This window comes from Lissotriton helveticus, unplaced genomic scaffold (genome assembly GCF_964261635.1).
Source record: "Lissotriton helveticus unplaced genomic scaffold, aLisHel1.1 SCAFFOLD_370, whole genome shotgun sequence".
In the NCBI taxonomy this organism is placed as follows: Eukaryota; Metazoa; Chordata; class Amphibia; order Caudata; family Salamandridae; genus Lissotriton; species Lissotriton helveticus.
The window spans coordinates 1-13721 of record NW_027611987.1 but is presented as its reverse complement, the minus strand read 5'-3'; positions in this window follow the sequence as shown (position 1 = coordinate 13721).

Genomic DNA, 13721 nt, shown 5'->3' with positions numbered 1-13721 from the left:
ACTATTGCAAAGCAATGCACAGACTATTGCAAAGCAATGCTGTTGGACAGGCCACATGAAGGGCTCGCTCCCTCCCCGCAGGACAGGGCCCGGGCCCCCGTCAGCACCATTGCCCGGCCCAGCCGCCATCTTGGACACGGCACCACGCGGCCGTGCGGCCTCAGCCCGACCCCAACCCTGGGCCTGGCCAGGCCCCGACATCCCGGCACCACCCTCCACCCAGGAGGTGAACGGACCACTTGGCAGGTCAATGGGAGTACGAAGTGTCGATGGCTCTCCCCCGCCAGGTGCCGAGCCCCCCCAGCCTCCTCGGGCGCTGGCTCCACCCCCCTGCTGGGTGTCTGGACTCCCTCATCCCAGACCTCCCGACCTCCAAGAGCGAGGGTCCGGACATCAAAGGGGGCCAGACCTATAACTGAGGCAGCCCCAGGACAGGAAGGCAGTTGTATCCTGGAGTCGAGAGACACCGCGACGAACTCATCCTTGACGGACTGTTGGCGCTGCCACAGCCCTGCCTTGTGAACTATTGTCCTGCCTGCTGGCGCTGCCGCGGCCCTCTGCAACCTTCATCCTCGTTGGGACCTGCTGGCGCTGCCGCGGCCCTCTGCAACCTGCATTCTCGTGGGACCTGCTGGCGCTGCCGCGGCCCGTAGTAACCTTCATCTTCGTGGGACCTGCTGGCGCTGCCGCGGCCCGTAGTAACCTTCATCTTCGTGGGACCTGCTGGCGCTGCCGCGGCCCGTAGTAACCTTCATCTTCGTGGGACCTGCTGGCGCTGCCGCGGCCCGTAGTAACCTTCATCCTCGTGGGACCTGCTGGCGCTGCCGCGGCCCGTGCAACCTGCATTCTCGTGGGACCTGCTGGCGCTGCCGCGGCCCGTTGTAACCTTCATCCTCATTGGGACCTGCTGGCGCTGCCGCGGCCCGTTGCCACCTACGACCCCCTTCGGGACCTGCCGGCGCTGCTGCGGTCGGACCCATCCGAACACCGAGCTCGAGGATTGTGAGCTATCACCGTTACACACCCGTACCCGTGGGTACCAAGACTGTCCCGCTACCCCTTCCCTTACTAGAGACTAGAATTGAGAGGATCATCGTGTCCTGATCGCCTTGTATCGTACCACTCTACTACCAGAAGTGCCTATAAAAGGTGTTACCCTAATCTTTGTGTGGTGTCCATCTGTGGGGGGGAAGTTACCTGTCTGTGCGATCACTGTGCTCGGCCGACCCTCCAGGTCCCCGTCTAACATTGGTGGCTAGCGGCGCGATCCGAACCAACGCGTACCGTACAGACAGTAACTCACCCTACGACTAAAACCACAATGACGACCAAAGAGAGCGGATCGGCGGAGAAGTTCCAGATGGAAAAGCTGGAAGAATACAACCACCGAGAGCTCAAACAATTTTGCATGGACTTAGGCATTGCTACCACCGGGCTAAGCACAAAAGAAGACTTCAAAAACGCCCTAGAGGCCTGGACAGAGACAAATACCGCAACCCCCCGGGACCCCGCAGCCCCGGAAGTCAACACCACTCGGACGGAGGAACGGAGAACAGGCCCCTCCCATGAAGAGATCCAAGAGCGGGAAAAAAATAGATTACACGAGTTAGACTTGGCACGACTCAGATTAGACGGAGAATTGAAACTGGCGGAACAAAAAATAAACTTAGAACACTTACGGCTCAGAGAAGAGCGAGAGGAAAAACAGAGACAGAGAGACCTCGAAGAAAAAAGACTGGCATACGAGCACGAGTGCAAACTAGCGGAGATAGAAATACGCAAACTGAACAAAAACCTAGGGGTGCCCGAGCAACCGCACTCCCCGGGTCCTACCGAGCAGAAGGTCCACATCCCCAAGGATGTGGTCCGAGAATATCACCGGAACGACGACATACAGCAGTGGTTCAAGGCCTATGAGATTGCCATGACCGCCCACCGGGTCGCTCGAAGCGACTGGGGAGCCGGTCTATGGGGGAGATTCGTCAACGAGGGTCGTGATGCCCTGCTGCAGCTTCCGGACCATCAAATGACGTCCTATGACCACATGAAGGCCGCCCTCCTCAGTCGATATGGACTTACACCCGAAATGTACCGCCAGAGGTTCCGCAACTGCACCCGGATCCCAGGTACGACGTGGTTGGAATACGTGAACTATTTCAGCCGAGCCTTCGAGGGGTGGATCAAGGGTAACAACGTAACCACTTACGAACAACTCTTCAATCTCATTGTGTGGGAGCACCTCTCCAACAACTGCTTTGTCGAGCTCAGGCAGCACCTCCTCGACAGTAAATTGACTGAACCCCGGCAGCTCGCCACCGAGGCTGACCGGTGGGAGAGCACCCGAGTGGCCCGGAGTGGGCCAAATGAGCAGAACAGAACCAACCAAGGTCACCATCGTCCCCGAGGAGGAGGAGGAGGCCCGGGCCGGGGCAGAGACGCCGCCCCGGCCGCACCCACTAACGCCACCCCGGCCCCAGCAGGCCGGGGAAACCCCCCGATGCGCCCGGGGTTCCGAGCTAACGTGACGTGTCATCGATGCCAGCGAGTCGGCCACTATGCCAGTGACCCGACCTGCCCGAAGAACCAGGCCCCCGGGCCCCGCCAGATGGCGGCCGCCGCCCTGGGAGAAGAACAAGTCTCCGAAGACACGGAGACCTATGAGTCGGAGCAGTTCGAGTGGGAACCCGCCGCCATGACCCTGGCATGCCTAGGAGGAAGAGATATGGTCCCGCGGACTCCCCTGCCCGCCAACACTCGGAAGTACAGCCAATGGGTGAGCATCAATGGGCGCAAGGCCGAGGCCCTGCGTGACACCGGGGCCAGTGTGACGGCCGTCCGCTGTCACCTGGTGACCCCAGAACAAATCCTACCAAACGTACTTTGCCCCGTCCGATCGGCAGATAACTCGGAGAGCCTGTGTCGGATGGCCTGCGTCCCCTTCGAATGGGGAGGAGTGTCCGGCATGCTGAAAGTAACTGTCCGTGACGATGCCCCCGTAGACTGCCTCCTGGGGAACGATCTCGAGAGCTCCCCGTGTGCCGCTGTGGAAAGAAGAGAGCATCTGGGGATGTTGGGTCTCCCGGACTGGGCGTGCGTAACCACCCGGTCCATGGCCACCCGCACCATCCCTCGACCAGAAGGACCAGAATGGGCAGCACCTCCGCCCTCGATCACTCCAGAAGAAGACTTCCTCCAGACCGACCACCCGGACCCCACCCCAGAGGGGTCCACACAGCCCCCGAGCTTCCCGACCTGGCTCAGTGGCGTCAAGAAGGGGGGCCCACCCAGGAACAATTCCGGCAGGAGCAAAAGACCTGCCCCTCCCTCGAGGGATTGCGCCAGCAAGCGCTCGCCCAGAGCCAAGGAGACGCCACCGGGGCCCACTGGGTTTATTGGGACAATGATCTCTTGTACAGCGAACAGAAAATCGCAGAACTGGGGGCCGGGCGAGTACTGGTGGTGCCCCTCCACTTCAGAGACTTCCTGTTGAACCTAGCCCATGATGTCCCCCTGGCCGGGCACCTGGGCCAAGACAAGACCTACCACCGCCTGGTGACTCACTTTTTTTGGCCCAAAATGAGAAATGACGTATCCAACCATTGCCGGTCCTGCCCGACCTGCCAGGCCAGCGGGAAGAGCGGCCGCAAACTCAAGGCACCCCTACAACCATTCCCCGTGGTGACCACCCCGTTCGAAAGGGTGGGAATAGACATTGTGGGGCCCCTGGACCCCCGAACAGCACAGGGACATCGCTTCATCCTGGTCCTGGTGGATCACGCTACCCGCTATCCTGAGGCGGTCCCCCTTCGTACGATAAAAGCCCCAGTAGTGGGTCGAGCCTTGATGGGGATCTTCTCTTGAGTGGGCTTCCCCCGGGAAGTCATCAGCGACAGGGGTACGAACTTTATTTCAAAGTATATGAAATCCCTCTGGCAGCAGTGCGGAGTCACTTACCGATTCACCACCCCCTATCACCCCCAGGGGAACGGACTGGTCGAGCGGTTCAACCGCACCCTCAAGGGGATGATCATGGGGCTGGAAGAACCCCTACGCCGCCAGTGGGACGTGCTACTACCGTGCCTCCTCTTCGCCTACCGAGAAGTCCCCCAGAAGTCCCTCGGCTTCAGCCCCTTCGAACTCCTGTACGGACACCCCGTTCGCGGGCCTCTCAGCCTAGTGAAGGAGGAATGGGAAATGGCCCCCCTAAAGACCCCTCCGGACGTCTACAAATACCTCCTGACCCTCCGTAATCAGACCAGGAAATTCAGGGAGATCGCTAAAGCCAATCTGGAGGCCAGTCAAGAGGACATGAAGAAGTGGTACGACCAACATGTCTCCTCCATCGAGTTTGAACCGGGTCAGCAGGTATGGGTGATGTCTCCCATCGAACCGTGTGCCTTGCAGGACAAATGGACGGGGCCCTTCAAGGTGATCGAGCGCAGGAGCCCCGTCACCTATCTCGTCGACCTGGAGTCCCCCCGGAACCCCCTCCGGGTCCTCCACGCCAACTGACTCAAACCCCACTTCGTGCGCTCAGAGCTCAGCCTGCTGATGGCTACCGACAGTGGCACAGAAGGAGACTCCGAGCCCCTCCCTGACCTACTGAGGACCCGGGAAAGAGATGGTTCGGTGGACGGGGTCCGACTCTCCGAGGCCCTGACCCCAGAGCAGCGTCAAGATTGCCGGGCCCACCTGCTGCCGTTCGCAAACCTGTTCTCTCTCGCACCCGGAGTCACCTCCTGGTGCCTGCACGACGTGGACACGGGGGACAGTCCTCCTGTTCGACACCGGGCGTACCGAGTACCGGATCGGGTACGTACATGCATCCAAGAAGAAGTCTCCAAGATGCTCGCCCTCGGAGTCATCGAACCTTCGGACAGTCCCTGGGCCAGCCCGGTCGTCCTGGTCCCCAAGGCAGCGGCCCCGGGCACCACCCCTGAACTCTGGTTCTGCATTGACTATCGGGGTCTGAACGCGGTCACCCGAACCGACGCTCACCCTATCCCCCGAGCAGATGAACTAGTCGACCGCATGGGGGCAGCCCGCTACCTAAGCATCTTCGACCTGACAGCGGGCTACTGGCAGATCGGCCTCACCCCCAGAGCCCAAGAACGTTCCGCTTTCTCCACCCCGGATGGGCACTACCATTTCAGAGTGATGCCCTTCGGCATGAAGAACGCTCCAGCCACTTTTCAAAGACTGGTGAACCAGGTATTGGCGGGCCTCGAAGAATTCAGCGCCGCCTACCTGGACGACATCGCGGTATACAGCCGCCACTGGACGGATCACCTCCACCACCTCAGAGAGGTCCTGCAGGCCCTCCAACAGGCCGGCCTCACCATAAAGGCCAGCAAGTGCCAAATCGGCCAGGGGTCCGTGACCTACCTCGGACACCAAGTGGGGAGCGGTCTGGTGGCCCCCCTCCAACTCAAGGTAGCTGCCATTCAGTCCTGGCAACCCCCCGAGACACAAACCGAGGTCCGAGCCTTCCTGGGGCTCACCGGATACTACAGGCGGTTTGTAAGGGACTATGGCAGCATTGTGGGGCCCCTCACGGAGCTCACGTCTAAGAACCACCCAAAAAGAGTCAACTGGACTCCCGACTGTCAAGCAGCCTTCGAGACGCTGAAGGCCGCCATGTGCACCGCTCCTGTGCTCCAGGCCCCCGACTACAGCCGCGAGTTCATCGTGCAGACCGATGCCTCTGACCATGGTATTGGGGCCGTCCTCTCCCAACTGAACCCCGAAGGAGTGGACCAACCAGTGGCCTTCATCAGCAGACGCCTACTGCCCCGAGAACAGCGCTGGAGCACCATTGAGCGAGAGGCCTTCGCGGTGGTATGGGCCCTCAAGAAGCTCCGGCCGTACCTCTTCGGAACCCATTTTCGGGTACAGACGGACCATCGGCCCCTGCAATGGCTCATGCAGATGCGGGGGGAGAACCCCAAACTATTGCGATGGTCCATCTCCCTGCAGGGGATGGACTTCACTGTGGAACATCGCCCTGGCCAAGACCACGCCAACGCGGATGGCCTGTCCCGCTTTTTCCGCCTCGACGAGGAAAGTCCCCAAGAAGATGGGTGACTCTCCCCGCCTTCAGCTGGGGGGGACGCATGTTGGACAGGCCACATGAAGGGCTCGCTCCCTCCCCGCAGGACAGGGCCCGGGCCCCCGTCAGCACCATTGCCCGGCCCAGCCGCCATCTTGGACACGGCACCACGCGGCCGCGCGGCCTCAGCCCGACCCCAACCCTGGGCCTGGCCAGGCCCCGACATCCCGGCACCACCCTCCACCCAGGAGGTGAACGGACCACTTGGCAGGTCAATGGGAGTACGAAGTGTCGATGGCTCTCCCCCGCCAGGTGCCGAGCACCCCCAGCCTCCTCGGGCGCTGGCTCCACCCCCCTGCTGGGTGTCTGGACTCCCTCATCCCAGACCTCCCGACCTCCAAGAGCGAGGGTCCGGACATCAAAGGGGGCCAGACCTATAACTGAGGCAGCCCCAGGACAGGAAGGCAGTTGTATCCTGGAGTCGAGAGACACCGCGACGAACTCATCCTTGACGGACTGTTGGCGCTGCCACAGCCCTGCCTTGTGAACTATTGTCCTGCCTGCTGGCGCTGCCGCGGCCCTCTGCAACCTTCATCCTCGTTGGGACCTGCTGGCGCTGCCGCGGCCCTCTGCAACCTGCATTCTCGTGGGACCTGCTGGCGCTGCCGCGGCCCGTAGTAACCTTCATCTTCGTGGGACCTGCTGGCGCTGCCGCGGCCCGTAGTAACCTTCATCTTTGTGGGACCTGCTGGCGCTGCCGCGGCCCGTAGTAACCTTCATCTTCGTGGGACCTGCTGGCGCTGCCGCGGCCCGTAGTAACCTTCATCCTCGTGGGACCTGCTGGCGCTGCCGCGGCCCGTGCAACCTGCATTCTCGTGGGACCTGCTGGCGCTGCCGCGGCCCGTTGTAACCTTCATCCTCGTTGGGACCTGCTGGCGATGCCGCGGCCCGTTGCCACCTACGACCCCCTTCGGGACCTGCCGGCGCTGCCGCGGTCGGACCCATCCGAACACCGAGCTCGAGGATTGTGAGCTATCACCGTTACACACCCGTACCCGTGGGTACCAAGACTGTCCCGCTACCCCCTTCCCTTGCTAGAGACTAGAATTGAGAGGATCATCGTGTCCTGATCGCCTTGTATCGTACCACACTACTACCAGAAGTGCCTATAAAAGGTGTTACCCTAATCTTTGTGTGGTGTCCATCTGTGGGGGGGAAGTTACCTGTCTGTGCGATCACTGTGCTCGGCCGACCCTCCAGGTCCCCGTCTAACAAATGCACAGACTATTGCAAAGCAATGCACAGACTATTGCATAGCAATGCACAGAGACTATTGCAAAGCAATGCACAGACTATTGCAAAGCAATGCACAGACTATTGCAAAGCAATGCACAGAGACTATTGCAAAGCAATGCACAGAGACTATTGCAAAGCAATTCACAGAGACTATTGCAAAGCAATGCACAGACTATTGCAAAGCAATGTACAATGCACAGACTATAGCAAAGTAATGCACAGACTATTGCGAAGCAATGCACCGAGACTATTGCAAAGCAATGCACAGAGACTATTGCAAAACAATGCACAGACTATTGCATAGCAATGCACAGAGACTATTGCAAAACAATGCACAGACTATTGCAAAGCAATGCACAGACTATTGCAAAGCAATGCACAGACTATTGCAAAGCAATGCACAGACTATTGCAAAGTAATGCACAGAGATTATTGCAAAGCAATGCACAGACTATTGCAAAGCAATGCACAGAGACTATTGCAAAGCAATGCACAGACTATTACAAAGCAATGCACAGAGGATATTGCAAAGCAATGCACAGAGACTATTGCAAAGCAATGCACAGAGACTATTGCAAAGCAATGCAAGACTATTGCAAAGCAATGCACAATGCACAGACTATTGCAAAGTAATGCACAGACTATTGCAAAGCAATGCACAATGCACAGACTATTGCAAAGTAATGCACAGACTATTGCAAAGCAATGTACAATGCACAGACTATTGCAAAGTAATGCACAGACTATTGCGAAGCAATGCACAATGCACAGACTATTGCAAAGTAATGCACAGAGACTATTGCAAAGCAATGCACAGAGATTATTGCAAAGCAATGCACAGAGATTATTGCAAAGCAATGCACAGACTATTGCAAAGCAATGCACAATGCAGAGACTATTGCAAAGCAATGCACAGAGACTACTGCAAAGCAATGCACAGACTACTGCAAAGCAAAGCATAGACTATTGCAAAGCAATGCACAGAGACTATTGCAAAGCAATGCACAGAGACTATTGCAAAGCAATGCACAGACTATTGCATAGCAATGCACAGAGACTATTGCAAAGCAATGCACAGACTATTGCAAAGCAATGCACAGACTATTGCAAAGCAATGCACAGAGATTTTTGCAAATCAATGCACAGACCATTGCAAAGCAATGCACAGACTATTGCAAAGCAATGCACAGAGACTATTGCAAAGCAATGCGCAGAGACTATTGCAAAGCAATGCACAGAGATAATTGCAAAGCAATGCACAGAGACTATTGCAAAGCAATGCACAGACTATTGCATAGCAATGCACAGAGACTATTGCAAAGCAATGCACAGACTATTGCAAAGCAATGCACAGAATATTGCAAAGCAATGCACAGAGATTTTTGCAAAGCAATGCACAGACTATTGCAAAGCAATGCACAGACTATTGCAAAGCAATGCACAGACTATTGCAAAGCAATGCACAGAGACTATTGCAAAGCAATGCAAAGAGACTATTGCAAAGCAATGCACAGAGATTATTACAAAGCAATGCACAGACTATTGCAAAGTAATGCACAATGCAGAGACTATTGCAAAGTTATGCACAGACTATTGCAAAGCAATGCACCGAGACTATTGCAAAGCAATGCACATAGACTATTGCATAGCAATGCACAGAGACCATTGCAAAACAATGCACAGACTATTGCATAGCAATGCACAGAGACTATTGCAAAGCAATGCACAGACTATTGCAAAGCAATGCACAGACTATTGCAAAGCAATGCACAGACTATTGCAAAGTAATGCACAGAGATTATTGCAAAGCAATGCACAGACTATTGCAAAGCAATGCACAGACTATTGCAAAGCAATGCAAAGAGACTATTGTAAAGCAATGCACAGACTATTGCAAAGCAATGCACAGAGACTATTGCAAAGCAATGCACGGAGACTATTGCAAAGCAATGCACAGACTATTGCAAAGCAATGCACAGAGACTATTGGAAAGCAATGCACAGACTAGTGCAAATCAATGCACAGACTATTGCAAAGCAATGCACAGAGACTATTGCAAAGCAATGCACAGAGACTATTGCAAAGCAATGCACAGAGACTATTGCAAAGCAATGCACAGACTATTGCAAAGCAATGCACAATGCAGAGACTATTGCAAAGTAATGCACAGACTATTGCAAAGCAATGCACCGAGACTATTGCAAAGCAATGCACACAGACTATTGCAAAACAATGCACAGACTATTGCATAGCAATGCACAGAGACTATTGCAAAACAATGCACAGAATATTGCATAGCAATGCACAGAGACTATTGCAAAGCAATGCACAGACTATTGCAAAGCAATGCACAGACTATTGCAAAGCAATGCACACACTATTGCAAAGTAATGCACAGAGACTATTGCAAAGCCATGCACAGACTATTGCAAACCAATGCACAGACTATTGCAAAGCAATGCACAGAGACTATTGCAAAGCAATGCACAGACTATTGCAAAGCAATGCACAGACTATTGCATAGCAATGCACAGAGACTATTGCAAAGCAATGCACAGACTATTGCAAAGCAATGCACAGACTATTGCAAAGCAATGCACAGAGACTATTGCAAAGCAATTCACAGAGACTATTGCAAAGCAATGCACAGACTATTGCAAAGCAATGTACAATGCACAGACTATAGCAAAGTAATGCACAGACTATTGCGAAGCAATGCACAGAGACTATTGCAAAGCAATGCACAGAGATTATTGCAAAGCAATGCACAGACTATTGCAAAGCAATGCACAATGCAGAGACTATTGCAAAGTAATGCACAGACTATTGCAAAGCAATGCACCGAGACTATTGCAAAGCAATGCACAGAGACTATTGCAAAACAATGCACAGACTATTGCATAGCAATGCACAGAGACTATTGCAAAACAATGCACAGACTATTGCAAAGCAATGCACAGACTATTGCAAAGCAATGCACAGACTATTGCAAAGCAATGCACAGACTATTGCAATGCAATGCAGAGAGACTATTGCAAAGCAATGCACAGACTATTACAAAGCAATGCACAGAGGATATTGCAAAGCAATGCACAGAGACTATTGCAAAGCAATGCACAGAGACTATTGCAAAGCAATGCAAGACTATTGCAAAGCAATGCACAATGCACAGACTATTGCAAAGTAATGCACAGACTATTGCAAAGCAATGCACAATGCACAGACTATTGCAAAGTAATGCACAGACTATTGCAAAGCAATGTACAATGCACAGACTATTGCAAAGTAATGCACAGACTATTGCGAAGCAATGCACAGAGACTATTGCAAAGCAATGCACAGAGACTATTGCAAAGCAATGCACAGAGACTACTGCAAAGCAATGCACAAACTACTGCAAAGCAATGCATAGACTATTGCAAAGCAATGCACAGAGACTATTGCAAAGCAATGCACAGAGACTATTGCAAAGCAATGCACAGACTATTGCATAGCAATGCATAGAGACTATTGCAAAGCAATGCACAGACTATTGCAAACCAATGCACAGACTAGTGCAAAGCAATGCACAGACTATTGCAAAGCAATGCACAGAGACTATTGCAAAGCAATGCACAGAGACTATTGCAAAGCAATGCACAGACTATTGCAAAGCAATGCACAGACTATTGCAAAGCAATGCACAGACTATTGCAAAGTAATGCACAGAGATTATTGCAAAGCAATGCACAGACTATTGCAAAGCAATGCACAGACTATTGCAAAGCAATGCAAAGAGACTATTGTAAAGCAATGCACAGACTATTGCAAAGCAATGCACAGAGACTATTGCAAAGCAATGCACGGAGACTATTGCAAAGCAATGCACAGACTATTGCAAAGCAATGCACAGAGACTATTGGAAAGCAATGCACAGACTAGTGCAAATCAATGCACAGACTATTGCAAAGCAATGCACAGAGACTATTGCAAAGCAATGCACAGAGACTATTGCAAAGCAATGCACAGAGACTATTGCAAAGCAATGCACAGACTATTGCAAAGCAATGCACAATGCAGAGACTATTGCAAAGTAATGCACAGACTATTGCAAAGCAATGCACCGAGACTATTGCAAAGCAATGCACACAGACTATTGCAAAACAATGCACAGACTATTGCATAGCAATGCACAGAGACTATTGCAAAACAATGCACAGAATATTGCATAGCAATGCACAGAGACTATTGCAAAGCAATGCACAGACTATTGCAAAGCAATGCACAGACTATTGCAAAGCAATGCACACACTATTGCAAAGTAATGCACAGAGACTATTGCAAAGCCATGCACAGACTATTGCAAACCAATGCACAGACTATTGCAAAGCAATGCACAGAGACTATTGCAAAGCAATGCACAGACTATTGCAAAGCAATGCACAGACTATTGCATAGCAATGCACAGAGACTATTGCAAAGCAATGCACAGACTATTGCAAAGCAATGCACAGACTATTGCAAAGCAATGCACAGAGACTATTGCAAAGCAATTCACAGAGACTATTGCAAAGCAATGCACAGACTATTGCAAAGCAATGTACAATGCACAGACTATAGCAAAGTAATGCACAGACTATTGCGAAGCAATGCACAGAGACTATTGCAAAGCAATGCACAGAGATTATTGCAAAGCAATGCACAGACTATTGCAAAGCAATGCACAATGCAGAGACTATTGCAAAGTAATGCACAGACTATTGCAAAGCAATGCACCGAGACTATTGCAAAGCAATGCACAGAGACTATTGCAAAACAATGCACAGACTATTGCATAGCAATGCACAGAGACTATTGCAAAACAATGCACAGACTATTGCAAAGCAATGCACAGACTATTGCAAAGCAATGCACAGACTATTGCAAAGCAATGCACAGACTATTGCAATGCAATGCAGAGAGACTATTGCAAAGCAATGCACAGACTATTACAAAGCAATGCACAGAGGATATTGCAAAGCAATGCACAGAGACTATTGCAAAGCAATGCACAGAGACTATTGCAAAGCAATGCAAGACTATTGCAAAGCAATGCACAATGCACAGACTATTGCAAAGTAATGCACAGACTATTGCAAAGCAATGCACAATGCACAGACTATTGCAAAGTAATGCACAGACTATTGCAAAGCAATGTACAATGCACAGACTATTGCAAAGTAATGCACAGACTATTGCGAAGCAATGCACAGAGACTATTGCAAAGCAATGCACAGAGACTATTGCAAAGCAATGCACAGAGACTACTGCAAAGCAATGCACAAACTACTGCAAAGCAATGCATAGACTATTGCAAAGCAATGCACAGAGACTATTGCAAAGCAATGCACAGAGACTATTGCAAAGCAATGCACAGACTATTGCATAGCAATGCATAGAGACTATTGCAAAGCAATGCACAGACTATTGCAAACCAATGCACAGACTAGTGCAAAGCAATGCACAGACTATTGCAAAGCAATGCACAGAGACTATTGCAAAGCAATGCACAGAGACTATTGCAAAGCAATGCACAGACTATTGCAAAGCAATGCACAGAGACTATTGCAAAGCAATGCACAGACTATTGCAAAGCAATGCACAATGCAGAGACTATTGCAAAGTAATGCACAGACTATTGCAAAGCAATGCACCGAGACTACTGCAAAGCAATGCACAGAGACTATTGCAAAACAATGCACAGACTATTGCATAGCAATGCACAGAGACTATTGCAAAACAATGCACAGACTATTGCATAGCAATGCACAGAGACTATTGCAAAGCAATGCACAGACTATTGCAAAGCAATGCACAGACTATTGCAAAGCAATGCACACACTATTGCAAAGTAATGCTCAGAGATTATTGCAAAGCAATGCACAGACTATTGCAAAGCAATGCACAGACTATTGCAAAGCAATGCACAGAGACTAATGCAAAGCAATACACAGACTATTGCAAAGCAATGCACAGAGGATATTGCAAAGCAATGCACAGAGACTATTGCAAAGCAATGCACAGAGACTATTGCAAAGCAATGCACGGACTATTGCAAAGCAATGCACAGACTATTGCAAAGCAATGCACAGAGATTTTTGCAAAGCAATGCACATACTATTGCAAAGCAATGCACAGACTATTGCAAAGCAATGCACAGACTATTGCAAAGCAATGCACAGAGACTATTGCAAAGCAATGCACAGAGACTATTGCAAAGCAATGCACAGAGACTATTGCAAAGCAATGCACAGAGACTATTGCAAAGCAATGCACAGACTATTGCAAAGCAATGCACAATGCACAGACTATTGCAAAGTAATGCACAAACTATTGCAAATCAATGCACAATGCACAG